We start from the raw sequence: 16,891 nt of genomic DNA on the forward strand, positions 1-16,891 counted from the left end.
CGATTCCATCGTATCCTGGGTACGCTTCGCCTAACCTGAATCAGCAGTTACCATTCGTGGCAACTTTAGAGTTACCTGATCTACACCGGTTAACAAACGATCCAATTGCTTATGCCCCTTGGTGGCCAGCAATTCCACATAAGATTCCATCCGACATTCCTAAATTCAATGGAAATCCAGGTGAAGACCCATCGAATCACGTGATGACATTTCATCTGTGGTGTTCATTGAACACCCTAAATGATGATTCGATAAGGCTTTGCCTCTTTCAGAGGACGTTAACGGGTCCAGCGGCTAAATGGTATATTGAATTACCTAGAGCTTCGTTCGACAATTTTAGCTCCCTCGCCACGACATTCTTAACCCATTTTCAATTACCAATAAGGTATGAAACGGGAACAGAAATATTAACCAACTTCAAACAGACAACGGCTACTCATATATCTGATCATATACATGAGTGGCGACGTCGTCGTAGGATGGTGAAAACATATGTTCCCGATCAGCTATTAGCTGAATGGTTTATCAAGTCGTTACTTCCGGCCATAACGGAAGATGTGGCGAAGGGGGGAGTCGTAACAGAAGAGCAAGTTATAGCTCATGCGCAATATCTAGACTTGGTTTATACTCAGTCTGGCACGCTCTACGACAAGATACCTGACGCCCCTAGACCGGAATTTTCAATTCCTCCTCCTCCTAAATCGAATAGTGACTCTCATGCCGGCGATGGTGTGATTGGCACGGCAAACGTGAAATCGACAAAGGCCAACCCCAAGAAGGCCCGTAAGAATTCGGATCAAAATGCAAAAGAAGAGGTTCTTGCTTCGGAAGTAAATGCCGTATCAGCAGATAAGGGCAAAGAAACCAACCAACCAGGAAGCAAGAAGAAGCAGAACAAAGGGAAGAAGAAGAAACAAGGAGAGTCATCTCCTCGAAAAACTTCTTCAAACCCTCTTGGAAATAGGAAACCACCCCCCTCAGGGTGTCAGATATGTGATGAGGATCATCGGACAGCAGACTGTCCGTATAAAGCTGAGATTAAAAGATTCTTTAAAAGTTCTCAAACCTCAGCTGTGTTAACTGATCCGTTTCCCAATCTAGGTCAAAATCTGGTTGATAGTGGAAATGCTTCCCCGTCGCAAGTGCTTATGTTATCGATCTCTAAGCAACAGAATGATGCTTTGATTTCGACAAGGAACAAAGATTATGGGAATCCGCAGCTGTCGAATGACAAAGAAAAAGATCAACCGAGCAGTTCGACAACAACTTCAACAGAAGTTGTACCACCCATCATTCTTGAATTAACAATAAAACCGCCGAAGGGAGTAGTACACAAGTCGACATTTAATCCTCGTGCCAGAGCGGCGTAGCATTATAACATAGTGGAAGATTTGGCCCAATCGCCGTCCGCTATGTCGACTCTTGATGTACTACAAAATTTTCCATCCCAAAGGCAGGCGTTGTTATCGGCCATTGGTGGGATTGATCCCAAGGATTCCAATCTTGTATCTTTTGATCACAAAGGATACGATCCTCAGTTACCAGCTCAAATAGCTTTCCTTATACAAGTGAAAGCCCTCAACAAAACTGTTCATAGGACAATTATTTATGAGGGGGCATCAACATGTATTATGTTGATGAGTTGCTGGAAAACTTTAGGATCTCCAACCTTGTCGAGATCCTCGACAACATTGAAAGCATTCGACGGAAGGACATATACCCCATATGGTATCCTAAATAACTTGAAGGTTGAACTAGGGGGAAAAACAGTAGAAATAGATGTTGAAGTCATCGATGGGAACCTTGATTACAACATCCTACTGGGAAGACCATGGATTTATGCCATGGCGGCTGTTGTGTCGACCTATTTTAGAAAAATCGCATTCCCTTTTCAAGGAGGGATTACGATCGTTGACAAACAAAACTTCCTCCCTAATGGTTCACAAGTTACAGGAAGCATTCCTATGATCCATGCAAGCGACCATTCGCTTCAAGATATTGGAGTAGGCCTACTGAAAGACCCCACCTTAATGGGAACTTTCGCACTTCCACCTCCGTTTTATACAGGAGAAGTTGCAATGGTAAAAACCTGCAATATGATATCTTCTGCGAAGATCTCAAGTGACAATATCAACATGGATCATGCAATGGTTTTGCCACCAAGCCCCATAGAAATATTGTAGCAATCAATGTTTCAGGCCTGGGAGGCAAACCCAAATCAGCGCTCATCGAGCGTTTGGGTAGATAGGTCTAGAGAATATGGTACACCTTCAGATCCTTGGTCGAGAGTGCATGAAACCGACGAAGGAATTATCGAATCGATGATGATTGAAGGAAAACCATGGAATGATTACCACCATCATTCCCTTCTTCCAAATTGTGAAGAAGATACTCAAGAAGACCTCTATCACCCTTCAGTCTTTGAATTTCTTTCAAATACTGTAAATACGGTGGATTCCGAGCGAAACTTATCCAATATTGAAGAGACTATAGCCATAAATATCTCGACCAAAACAGATGTTGTAGAGAATATTCATGTTGGCAAAGGTTGTTCTCCTTCAGAACTGGAAATATATAATGCTCTTTTTCGCGAATTCAGAGATGTCTTTGCTTGGTCATATGATGAAATGCCTGGCATTGACTCGAGTATTGTTGAACACGAAATTAAGATGTATCCAGATGTCAAACCAGTAAGACAACGGCTTAGGCAGGTGCACCCCAAGAAAGCCGCTGCCATTAAAGCAGAAGTTGAAAAACTCCTACATGCTGGTTTCATCTACCCGGTTCCTCTAACCGATTGGGTATCGAATATTGTCCCTGTTATGAAGAAACAAGGAACAATACGAGTGTGTGTCGATTATAGGGATGTAAATCAAGCTTGTCCAAAGGACAACTACCCTACACCCTTCATCGACCAGATAATTGATGAATGCGCCGGATGTGAAATCTTTTCATTTATGGATGGATTCTCCGGGTATAATCAAATTAATATCCGCCCACAGGACCAGTCAAAGACTGCATTCATCTGTCCGTGGGGCACATTCGCTTATCGAAAATTACCCTTTGGTTTAAAGAACGCAGGGGCGACGTTTCAGAGGGCGATGAATTATGCCTTCCATGACATCAAAAGCATTGTTCAACCATATCTCGACGACCTTCCGGCTCATTCGCGAAAGCGGACTGATCATCCGCAGCATTTAAGAGCGATATTTCTACGTTGCCGACACTACAAGATAAGACTCAATCCACACAAATGTGTATTTTGCGTCGGTTCTGGTCGTTTACTTGGCTTTGTAGTCTCTAAGGATGGGATTCGTCTCGACCCGTGTAAGGTTCAGGCAATCATTAATTTGCCTCCACCTTCAAATTTGCTTCAGATTCAGAAACTCCAAGGGAAAGCAAACTTTCTGAGGAGGTTCATTCCAAATTACGCAGAACTTGCTAAATTTTATACACGTCTTTTGAAAAAGGATGTACCCTTCGATTGGGACCAGGTTGCGCAAGCTTCCTTTGACGCTTTGAAAGATTCTCTAGTAAAAGCATCATTAATGTACGCCCCAGATTATCTTAGGGATTTTAACCTGTATCTGGCTGCAGCGGATACGACCATTGCGATGGTTTTAGTTCAAGAAGTCGATGGAGTTGAACATCCTGTATATTATTTAAGTAGAAACTTAAATGATACAGAAAGTAAATATTCTTACGTTGAAAAGCTAGCACTTGCTGCTGTTCAAGCGGTACAGATATTTCGACATTATATACTCTTTCGGAAAACTACCATTCTGTCAGATTGCAACCCCATGACTTATATACTGTCGCGACAGTTGCTGGGGGGAAAATATTCAAAATGGATAGCCATCCTTCAAGAGTTTGATCTGGAATTTGTGAAATCCAAATCAAAGAAAGCTCTAGTATTTGCAGAATTATTATGCGATCTCCCATCGTCATCCAACGATGAAACCTTTGAGGAATCGATCGTGGATGAGACTTTGTTTCTGATATCTACAAGCAATGAGTGGTATGGAGATATAATAATTTATCTCCAAACCCAAAAATTTCGGCCAAACACCTCACACTCTGAACAGAAACGTATTTGATACCAAGCAAAAGACTACATGATCGTCGGTGATACTCTTTACCGTCGTGGTATCGATACAGTTCTGAGGAGGTGCCTCACCCATGAGGAAGCCGAAAAAGCCCTGAATGAGTGTCATTCAGGTGTGTGTGGGGGGCATCAATCTGGTTTCGCTACAGCACAAAAGATCTTACGAGCAGGATACTTCTGGCCAACCATGTTCAAAGATTGCATAACCGCAGTCAGAAGTTGCCATGCTTGTCAAATCTTTGATAGCAAAACCAGAAGACCACCCGCACCTTTGCAGCCGATAGTTGCATTTGGGCCATTCGCCAAATGGGGCATCGATTTCATGCAATGTAACCCCACCTCGACGGGGGGGCATGGGTATATTATAGTCGCCGTTAACTATTTTACCAAATGGGCCGAGGCGATGCCTACATTGGATAATACTGGTGAAACAGCTGCCCTATTCTTTTTCAATCATGTAGTCACCAGGTTCGGCGTACCACAAGCTATAGTTACAGATCATGGAAAGCATTTCCACAATCACATGATGGTTGAATTAGCTGCCAAACTAGGGCTATCTCACGATAGCTCTACTCCGTATTATCTGCAAGCCAATGGACAAGTTGAAGTAATCAACAAGGTCCTGAAGCGTATGTTGCAAAGGATGATCGGGGTTCATAAAAGAAGATGGCACCTAATCTTGTACGCAGCCTTGTGGGCTTACCGAACATCTGTAAGAAACGCAACTGGATTCACACCTTTTCAACTGGTGTATGGTCTGGAAGCAGTCTTACCAATCCAGTGCGAAATCTCGTCTCTTAAACTCGCAATTGATCTACTCCCCGGAACTTCAGAAGAAGAGGCTCGTTTCTTGGAATTAATCCAATTGGATGAAACCCGTCGTGATGCCGCTTTGGCTAACGAAGCCCATAAGAAACGAGTCAAGGCACAGTTCGACAAGAATGTCAAACCCCGTGTCTTCTCAGAAGGTGATTTGGTCTTGCTTTATGACCAAGAATCCGATAAATTGGGAGCAGGTAAATTTAATTCCTTATGGATGGGCCCCTATATTGTCAAATGAGTGTTAGCAAAAGGAGCCTATGAGTTAATGGATTATGATGGAATTCCACTGGAGCAACCTCATAACGGGTTGTACCTTAAGCGTTACTATGCTTAAATAGTAATCGACATGCTTTTGTTGTATTTTGTTTTCGCTAAAGTGGTTGTTTCTGGTCAAGTAATCCACCTTTTACATTCATTGCAGATGTCGAACCTTTTGGAGACATGTGTTGGGTATGCTGACGGAGCGAGTCGTAGTTCGCGGAACCTATCCTCCGCGGCCTGGGCCATTTTTGATCCAAGCGGCGAGTTAGTAAGTTTCAGTGGGGTATGTATTGGTCAATCAACGAATAACATCGCTGAGTATAGCGCGTTGATAGAACTGCTCTCTGATGCCATCACCCATGGTATACGCCGACTAGTTGTCAGGCTAGACTCACAGCTCGTAATACTACAGCTCAATGGTATATATTCCGTCCGCAACCCAACTATTTATCGCATGTTCCTAAGGGTTAAGATTTTGGAAAGACAATTTGATTCAATTCAATACCAACATATTTCCAGAAACTTAAACACATTAACCGACTCATTAGCAAACTATGTGTTAGATAGACATTTGCGACATTTATAAAAGGAAAAACATCATCAATGTTGTACATATGGATCATAAAACTCAACCAGAATAAAACCCCGAAAATCAAAATATATATATAAAAGTTGTTTATGGTTTACATATAATGTTCTGTAACCAAGACAAAATCGGTCACATGACCCAAAAACTCAAAAATGCTAGGGGGCACCCTAGTCTAGTGATGCTCATGATAGCAAGTCACGGCCTGTGCAATCATGCGCAAGAGACGAGTCCATCGTCTAGGCACACCAGTAGTATGTCGCTGCAACTATAAAGGTAACTCATCAATCCTCACATCGGGAATGCCGAGAGTAAGGCTCTCAACCTGCTCCTGCACAGCTGTAAGGATCTCGGCTACGTCAAGGTCACGGAGAATAACCCTCCTAGCAGTCTCCCCTGCTGGAGTAGCGACTGGCGCTCTCGGACGAGCTGCTGGATGAACAGGACCAACATCTGCAAGCACACATGAGTTTGATTAAAGTCTTGATAGAATAAAGCACAGGAACATTATGAATGAAAACAATGAACAGTGATATGGTTGAAATTCTTACCAGTAGCATCCCACTGATCGCCGTCTGGCAGTACCAAATCCGGATCACCCCGGAAATCCATTCCAACATATGGATACTCGGAATAGGCCATCTCCTGACGCTCGAACCACCTGAAGAAGGTAGCAGTGAAAGAAATCTGAGATTGACCAGCATGCCTAGACATGTGATCAACCCATCGCTGCATGCGTGGTTCAGTGGGAGAAGGCAAGCCGAGATCAATGTACTGTGGTTGCATCAATGGTATTTTCTCCAAGGCGAAGGCAGTCAGAATAGAACCGAATCCAAAGTTCTTCAGCTTCCCGTCCTTTACCTTGTTCAATTGACTTTTCATCTGAATAAGCACTGCATCACACCAGTTGAATATTTTCGGTTGGAGACACTCCAAGGCGTGCTGCACATAAGACCTGTTGGCAACATGAAGAGATGCGCTGCCGGCCATCCTACCAATAGTATACAGAATGGACCTGAGAGGCCTACTAGTAATCTCACGGATAACAACCTTGCCGTCTCTGCTCGGCTGGGACCCTTCCCTGCAATACTGGCGGACATAATCTCTCACGGAATCATTCCCCCGAACCGTACCGGACAAAGAAATGGGGGCACCCCGCCTCGACAAACCAGTCAAGAAGTAAATGTCTACCACGGTCAACGGAATGGGTTTGTTCCTGATCTGAAATACTTGGTTGATAGGATCCCAAGCATCAAGCATATACTGCAGTAAAGAGATCTGTGCTCTCATGCTAGAGATACGGAAAAACTTCAGCAGGCCACAGTCTCGCAGCGCGTTCACCGTGACAGGGTCATGGAGGGCAATCATATCTTCTTCTTCATGTTCTCGTTCTCGCCATGTGAGGGTCATTTTGCTCAAGAGTCCCTGCAAAACAAACAAGAGAAGGAGTAAGATCCTGGAATTGATGAGAAACTGGCAAAATTTTCATCAAAATCTGTGCCAAAGGACTGTTTTTGTGCCCCAACGCAGATGCCTGGTGTCCTACCTGCATTGAAGGTCAAACTGCCTTCATGCAGGTTGACATTCAACGCAGGTTTCGAATGGACTACCTGCGCTGAAGGTACAACGCCCTAACAAAACCCCAGAGGCTCATGGGAACAGGAAAACAGGCACAGAATGGAAAAAGGAAACCATGAAAAGAAAGAGCTAGGGTTTAGCTCCTACCTGGTCCAGACGGCGCCGAAAATCGTCCGCAGAATCTCCCAGAATCAGCTGATGAAAATCAAGGGGAAAGAGGCTCCTCCAAAGCTCCAACAAACCAAGTTCAAATGAAATGGTAAAATGAGAGGGAAAAACACTTTTTATTTGCTTTTTACGTAGTTCAAAGTAAAAATTAATGTTTTAATCTCATTTTCAAGCAAATATTATTCATTTCTAACTAGTTTGATGCAGCAAGTTGAAAATGCAGTACTATCATTGAAAAGAGAAAAGCTAGTTATGGTAAAAAATCAAGTAAACCATATTCCGAGCAGTTTTAACGCGGAATTCATGCTTGTTAAAAAATAAACATAAGCTTTGAGAAAATTCAAGCTCGTTAAAAAATGAACCTATCCCGGTAAATAACCTTTGTGAATGTAACCTCATCAGCCATAAAAGCCTTGGTCGTGTTTGCACCGTCACCTCCACTTTTCATTTGGCCGATCGTCCACCTCCATATGATTGTTTACCCATTTTGAGGAACATCTACGAAGAGTGATTTCACTAAGCCATCCTTGTGACACTGCCGTGATTGGAATATTCCAAACTGTACCTGGAATCTGCTGCTGCCCTGTTCATCACTCGTTCCTCAAAAGACGAGTCTTCTTTAAGCTCTTTTCAACTGACTCGTAAAATATGAAAAGATTGCCGAGTTTTGGCCTACCAGCTCGTTAAACGACCGGAAGAGCTATCCCTCCTCTAGATTTTAATCTTTTTGGACCTGAGGGATTATTGCACAAAAAGATCGAGCGCTTGTTTAGTTCGGCTCGTTAAAACTACCGAAAATTCATCCCTTCTGTATTGTTTTATACTTTTTTCGGACTTAAGGGATTAGATGACGAAAAAGGAACCTTGGAGTTAACTTTATGTACCTTTTCAGACTCTCTAAAATTGAAAAGGACCGAGTTATCCTTGTCGTTAGACTCGTTAAAAGCATTAAATAGCGACAAACTTGTCTTTAGACGAGAACGAGTTTCCCTATCGCTAGGCTCGTTAAAACATAGCGATGGGCTTGCCCGAAGGGCAGGTTATAGAACAAGCATATGTTATCCTCCTCAAGCTTGACAAAAATAAAGAGGTACTGGTCAGAAATGACTGGGGAAAAATTGGGAGAAACAAGAAAACTTTGATGGTAGCAAGTCGCTCTTGAACATGACACTTTTCCTCCGTACATCGGGTTGGGTTGTCTCATTCACCGGTCACATCCATGGTCTCGCCATACCATCCACATTTGGGGTAATGCTACCGATCCATCGCATCAGTGTCGTTATATGTTCAAGAGAAGTCGTTTGAAAAGAGTCAACCGTGTCCCATCCACTACCATACATTATCCTTCATCCGTTCATGACCGCCACCCTGAATCATATTTCACAGATTGTTTTCACCTCATCAAAATCATTAGCTCTGTTCCGTGTCATTGATGTGGGATTCATTAAGGCCCTCCTTTGACGGATCGCTCCTTGTCGACATCAGCTCATTATCCAAGGAGTTGATCTAGGAACAACCCCTTCAGTACTTTGAAGCTTGCATGCCTCAATGGCAAGTTTCTCACTTCCGGCGACAGGTATACATCAATGACCTTCGACCGAAAGATTTTGCGTGGTGTTCGACGCCAAGTCCTTTATTCACACCACGTGAATTGTACTGCAGTACCTTTACGGTCATCATCCTTACCGGTGATTCCTCTCGCGCTTGTTAACGGTTTACATCATTGACCGGTAATCAAGCGATGTCTTTCCATGTTCGACTTCAGAAAATTCTCACATGGATCGACTTGTACATCGAGTGAAGATCGGACGAGATTGAAGACCCCGGATCTAGTTTCATCCATCCGGGCTGCGATATATATTCAGGAAATAAAGACATTGACATGTACAACATTGCAGCAGATAATCATCCTACAGAAAAGGATGATGATTTCAGCAAATCATCAGTCTACCATCAGACGATTGTCTGTTCTATGTACAGAAAAATGTATTTATAAAGCTGAGCATGGGAAATGCCCGACTCAGCTAGATCATGAAAGCAGAATGAAAAATAATGTATTGTATTGTATTGTATTACAGGTCTCCTACCAGCAATGAATGAACTTCGGATCCCCCTGATAAAGCATTTCGCCCGATAAACAGCCTCATACTTTAGGGGGCAACTGTTATAGACATTTTTGTGCCTTGCAGCATTGAGCATGAAATGTCCATAATATAAGGGATCCAAATTCCCTAAACATGTTGTTCCTACCCCTAGAGGAACAAGGCTAGCAAACTACAGCAATTCACAAAAGTTCTCCACCTGAAAACACTCAAAAACAAGCCAATTCTGGATCATGTCAACTGCTCCACTGAGCATCTGCACTGAATGTCAACTGCTCCACTGTCTACCTGCGTTGAATCTCAACTCCAACAAAGGCTACCTGCGCTGAGCGTAAATGGACAAGTGGCAGGCTCATTCCTCAATGTGTCAATGCCCAGGAAGCTTCCAAAATGACACTTGCATCAAGGAATTCGACTGGTGATGAGTAAGAGGTTCCAAATCTCCAAGTGGAAGCAAGAACCTCCAAGTGGACTCAAGAACTGAAGTGGGAGAGGACACTAGTCAGCTTCATACCAGCCTCAAGCTGACTCATCCTCTCTCCAAAACTCCTATATATAGATCTCTTCCATGAGGTCTAGGGAGGCTGGAATGTTGTGAATGCAAAGAATTGCTGCTAGTTTGTGATTTGAATCATTGGGTGCTTAATGCTTTGAAAGGGGGTGAAGATAGGAATTTCATTTGCTGGGAAGAGGCGCTGGATTGGAGCCCTTTGGGTTGTAACTCTTCTCAAACCCTTGTTATTCATCAATAAAGCTATCTTGTTTTCTCCTATATGCTGATGTTTATTTGATGAATGTTTACATTAGTGTATTTGATTTATCTAATCCTGAATCATTTGTGAATATGAATATCTATCTTTGAGCTGTGTTCTTGTAGCTGTTCTCTTGTGATCTCGCAGGTATCAAGTAGTTGTTCTCTTGAAGCTGGGCAAGCGAGGAGGCAAGTGGCTGCAAACATCCAAAGAGGAAGAGGAGCTAGATCGAGGGACAAACGAAAGACATCGGTAGGTCCATTGATCTCCCTCTCTTTCATTTCACAAAGGAAGAAATATCTAGATAGCTGTCTCTGTTTGTTGCTAAAGTACTATCACACTTTAGGTGGATAGGATCATCCTGCATAGGCATTTTTCCCCACAACACCCACAATTTCACATTCTAGTTTTTCATTGTGTTTTTCTCTTTTAGCAAGTTGGTATGTCAAGGTATCTATAATCATATTCTTTTCTTCTAAACAGATTTTGAGTTTAGAGATTTCTTCATGAAGGTCATCTTCTTCTAAAGCGTCCCAAAAATTATCATCTTCATAAGCCATTAGAAATCTATAGTCATTACTATTCTCTTCTTCATCACTATTTGATAAACCATCGCTATCTTCATGAGTATAGTAACTCATTTTAATTACACTTTGTTTCCTATTCCATTTTGCAGATTCCTTCCCTTTATCATATTTATCTTTATGAGGACATTTGGCAACATAATGACCGACTCTACCACAGGAAAAACATTTGAAAGGTAGTTTACCTCTAAATCGTCTGGAACCGCGTTGAAGCTTCTTAACAAAGTTTACTTCATCTTCTTCTTCTGCAAAATGTCCTGATTCATTGAGTTCTTCCTTTCCTTTTGTTGAAGCTTTAAATGTGGCTTCTATCATATCTGATGGGCCTCCTTTTCTCATCTCAAAGGCAATTAAGATTCCGTGAAGCTGTGTCATAGTGATAGTCTGTAGATCCTGTTTTTCTTCTATGGAAAATAATTTTGATTCAAATTTAGTAGACAAGGATCTTAAAACTTTCTCAACTAAGGTAACTTCCTTTATCTCTTCACCCAGATTATTCATGCAATTAACAACCTCATCTATATGTAATAAGTAACTAGCTATACTTTCATCATTGTGCATCTTAAGAGTTTCATATTGAATTTTGAGAGTTTGCAGTTTAACACGTTTTACCTAAGAGTCTCCTTCGTAGCTTAAAACAATTTTGTCCCATATTTCTTTCGCTGATTTGAGTTGCATAACTTTGACAAACTCTGATTGTGATAGACTTCCCAATAATGTATTGACAGCCCTGGCATTGGTTTCATATTGCTTTTTACCTGCCGTATCTATAGGAATTGCTAATGGAAATGTATATCCTCCTTCCACGATTTCCCAGACATCTGTTCCAAGTGATTGTAGATAGGTCGTGGTTATTATCTTCCAATAAACAAAGTTGATCCCATCAAAGATTGGCGGTCTGATGGATCCCATGCTTTCTTGATTACTCATGATGATGGATCTCCCTTCAAGCAATCAAGCTTCTTCTAAAGGACCTACTTTGATACCAATTGTTGGAAATACTGGGGGGGTGAATCAGTATTATCAAATCAATAATTTAATTTTCCAAATAGATTTGTATACGGTACTTCAGCTAAGTGAATTAGCGTGTATATGCGACTGTACTTAAGTCAACCAACGTATATGCAGAGAACCTTTTATTTACCCAATTTATCATGCATTGAACTTTAACCAGTATATCAGAGATTTGTTAGAAAGTGCAGTAAAAGTAGAATAAAGCATCACACATAAGCAACACACATGAACACCAAGATATAAGGTGGAAACCTAATGTGGGTGAAAACCACCTACTGTTGTCATCTCTGTCTTCTTTTAATAATAAGAAAATTTGTTTACAATTTTGTACTGGTGCAGGCTTATACCAGTATGCAAGCTTCTACCCACAGAAGGTTACAACCTTCTCTTGTTCTCCAGCTTCTCCTGGAAGGGAGCTGCAACCCCCTAACTCTTGTACTAGCTAATATGTTTACTAATACGTAGGCTACGACCTACAGAAAGCTACGACCTTCTTTCTTCCTCCATAGACCATGTTTCATAAATTTTCAGACTGGATCAATCAACAACATCATAACATAAAATACATTTGCATCAACCAATCACTTTTTGAACCAACCACAATTGAATCAATCAATTACTTTGTCAACCCATCAATCTGATCATTCAGAATACTGCCACTAGAATACAGTAACAAGAACCCAGAACTCTGCAACAGCAAACAGAAACAACTGAAACATATTTTATAAGGTATACGCTACTTCCATGTGTTGAACCTGCGTGTATATGCACTTTTCTCAAAGCCAACCAACGTATACATCTGCAAATATTAATTCATAATTCTGCAGCTATTCCAGACTTCAGTTATACCCAGATCATAATATTTACAGAACAACACATGTGTCAGTATACAGATCTAGAATAAACATGATCAAACCATATAAAGATAATTCATTTCAAGCCTTAAGATCCCGATCCATCATTAGATCTTATCCTCCATCAACCATTAAGGTTCATCCCTGGTTCAGATCAAGCATAGCACCTGTTGTGGCCACCAACAATTCCCCTCCTTATATAGTATTAACAATAACACTACATAAGTGGGGACCCTTAGTCAAAAAAAATAAAAATAATTAATTAGTGCTTATATTTCCTTTTGGATAAAGCTTACCATCATGGACTTAGGAAAATACCTTGGAAAAATCTAAAAACTTAAGTTTCATGATGAAGAAAGTAAAGTTACTCCTTAAAGAGATATCGCATCGCGCAAAGAATGATAAGGTACCTTCTTATGAGCCAAAATGATAAAAAATGCAAGATTGCGATGCGAACTCCATCGCATCGCATGCATTAATGAGCACTCACGTTGGAAACCTTAAAATCGCCGATATGTGATATCGCATATCGCATATCGCAAAATCGCATAAAATACACATAACGATTAAACGATTAAGCAATCTGCGATCTTGCAATACTGCAATCTTGCAATATTGCAATCTTGCTCTAATAATAATGCGATACTGCATTGCAAATCATAGAAACATTCCATCGCAAATTTTCCTGGCTCAATATTCAAGAAAACGTTTTTTTCATAAACCAAGAACTGGTTACGCGCTTTAATGATAATTAATAATTTATATGCCAATTGTTAATAAAATATGGTTTTGTGTTTATCGAAGAGCCAGTTCACATAAGGTGGCATGTTTTTGCATATCTTTGGCATTTAAATCTTTCCTGTCATTATTTTTGTCATTAGTTTCACCTCATTTGTGAATTGCAGGAACGAAGAACAAAATTTATACAAAGCAATGTGCAGGGAACTATGGGGAAAAAGGGCAAGGCTCCAATGTCTAAATACAGAGAAATGACACCCTTATACACAGACACCGCATGTAACAGAGCCGCAGATTCACAGAATTCTGCTGAGCCATCCATTACAGGTCTCTCATATATAGCCATAGTTAAATGGGTACTGAACGATGCTGATATCAGAAACAAACAGTTTAATGCTCAGGGTCAAGAGCTCACGAAATCATTATTTTTACAAATTTTGAGCTTTATACCCGATAAGAGAAAGAGGCGCAAAAGGCCAAATACGCATCAAAGAAGCCCGGATCAAGAAACAGAGGAAGCTTTCGATGCACGATTAGCGCCTAGTGCTAATCGCGCATTGCTGAGAAAATTGCTCAAGAAGGAAAGCTTCTAATTGCTCAGTCACCTGCAAGCCCAGAAAATCGTGAGAAAGCAATGATAAAAACAGACTGGAAATAGAAAACTAAAGAAAAGGCAGAAGCAATCCAAGGGTTAACCAAGTTGAACTCAGATTATTACTGGGCATACACGGTAAAGCCACATAGTCAGTGGATGACTCTCAAGTATATCATCGATTTTGCTGAGAAGATGGTGCCAGCTCTTGCCAATTCTGTTTGCTTAGCTCAACTAAAAGCGGAAGACAGTCAACCAACTCTACTCAAGCAAATACTGAATGCTTGCAACGTTAAGGAGAAAATGCAGAAATAGTTAGATATTAGATTTAATTTTAGAAATAGTTTTGCTGTATTTTTGCTTAGAAAAAGGATGGTCATTTAAACAGCATCCTGAATTTTTTAAATAAGTTATTTTTAGATCTAGTTAGTAGTATTTAAACCCTTCTCATGCATTTAGAGAAGGGTCCAGAAATTTATCAAAAACTTGTCCTCAAAACATGCACTTTTGCACCCTTCGAGGAGGTTTTGATGAATGAATGGAACAAGATTTGTTGATGTTTGCATTTAATATCTGCTACTAATGTTGCACTTCTGTACTCTTAGTGGATGTTAGATCAAGGAGAGATAAATCATTGTCGCTTGAAGCTCATGAGTAGGACTAGTTATAAATGGTACTTTTATCTCTTAACCATTTCTGCTTATGTGTTAAAGTGATATACAGTTTTTAGTTGTTTATATATTACTACATGAATGCCTGAGTTATCATTTGGCACTTTTGTACGGTGATAGCTATTTATTTATGCTTAATGTATGAATAGCTCATTATGCGATATGTTTTTCACAACTGTTTCGTCTAACTTTTTATACGAAGTGGTTCATCCTTATTGATTTCTTTTCTTATAATAGCTGAATGATATTTATTACCAGTTGTTATTTGAAATCTTTTTAGATCGCATAATAGAAGAATTACACCCCGAGTTAGTATAGACTTAGATGTTGCTGCTTATTAGAATACAATAGCATATCATTAGATTAAAGTTAGAATTAGAATATCTTAATTAGGAACTGTTAGATCAGGAACATCAAATTCTACACACACACACACTCATAAATTGGGAAACTGGTCCCATATCCGCAGTCGGACCCGCTATACCAAATGGATAAGGAGCTGCCAACCAAGGTCCGGACTGGGCAGGTATCCCCCTTGTTGTAGACCCGATTTTCGGGGATTCAACACACCATAAGCCAATAACCTACATACTAGATCTCACACTTCATCAGATATTTGATACTTGCACACATTGGCCTAATGATATTCTCCTCCTTTTATAGTTTTAGGCCTTTCTCAATACCATGGACCAAAACCACTTAGGACCAATACCTTGGACCAAATACCTAGGGTCAATTCCTCAAATCAAATACCTTGGACCAAATACTTCAGACCAAAAACTTAGTTTTCCAAGGTATACGCGCTTTTCATTTTTTGAAAGTGCGTGTGTATGTATACGCTACTTGTTTTCAGTGAAACTGTGTGTATACACATCTTGGTCAAGGTGGACCTGCGTATACCTTCCTTTCTCCATTATGTGTAGACTGATCTGTAATTCTTTGCTGTTAACCTGCTGTACTGTGATCTTTCATCTGAGTGAGTTTCCATCAAGGACAATACCTGTATCATAATGCCAACACATGTATGATATAAGATCCTAAATTATTTCATTTTGGACAATATATCCAGTAATAGATTCTTGGATCAAAGTGGCAGCAACCTTTTTGGTAATCCCAATCATACTCTACACTGCCATGGGCACATCGACAATTTTCTAGACCTTCATGGCCTAATCAACAATATCCTACACCCCCATGGAAAAATTCTTCAAATAACCCATACTAGTCCCATTAGGAAAATTCCTCCTCAGAGGGACCAATGTGGTCCTAGAATTGGCAATGCCCTACGGGACCAGTCAACCCATCTATCGGGTCACTGCCTCAGTCACAAGCACCATTAGAAACTCCTCTCCAATTACCCCCAAATATTCCACCTCCATTGTGCCCTCAGCTACCTGCCCAACCAAATGCTAATCCTAATAATAAACCTATCTAGTATGTAGAGCTTATCAAAAATCCACAGTATGAAGCCACTCCCTTCGAATGAAATGAGCTGTGGTTAAGATCTAGATGGATGATCTTCTCAGAAGATGTTGTAAGGAAATGGGAGTAGGGAGACATTGGAAACATGATTGAAGAGAAGCCTTTAACAGAACACTCTTCATCACTCGTAGTTGTCACTAAAACAGAAGTGCCTAATAAATTAATGAAATAACAAGAATCTGTTACAACTACAGATGTTGCTACACCATACCCGAAGATACTTACTCTAGTTAAACTATCAGCTTATTCTGATTTTTATCTCATTGGGAAACTGAGAAAATTATGTATTAAAATTCTTCTTCTCCATACCATTCAAGACGTTCCAATTTATGGCAGAATGGTTAAGGAACTATGTGTTAATAATCTTGGGAGAAAACCAAAAGACCCTCCTACAGTCCATGTGTTGGGAACACTTTTTGACCTTATCCTAGGGAAGCAAGTACCTATTAAGTATGATGACCCTGGGAACCTAACAGTTACTATTCAAATTCAGGGGCATAACTTTCCAAACACCCTTATGAACATAGGAGCTGCAATAAATATCTTAACTGTAGAAACTTGTGGGATCCTTGGGATTACAAC

This window comes from Pinus tabuliformis, chromosome 1_2 (assembly GCF_031772625.1).
Source record: "Pinus tabuliformis cultivar Carrire ecotype Pingquan chromosome 1_2, CPIR1, whole genome shotgun sequence".
Taxonomy (NCBI): Eukaryota; Viridiplantae; Streptophyta; class Pinopsida; order Pinales; family Pinaceae; genus Pinus; species Pinus tabuliformis.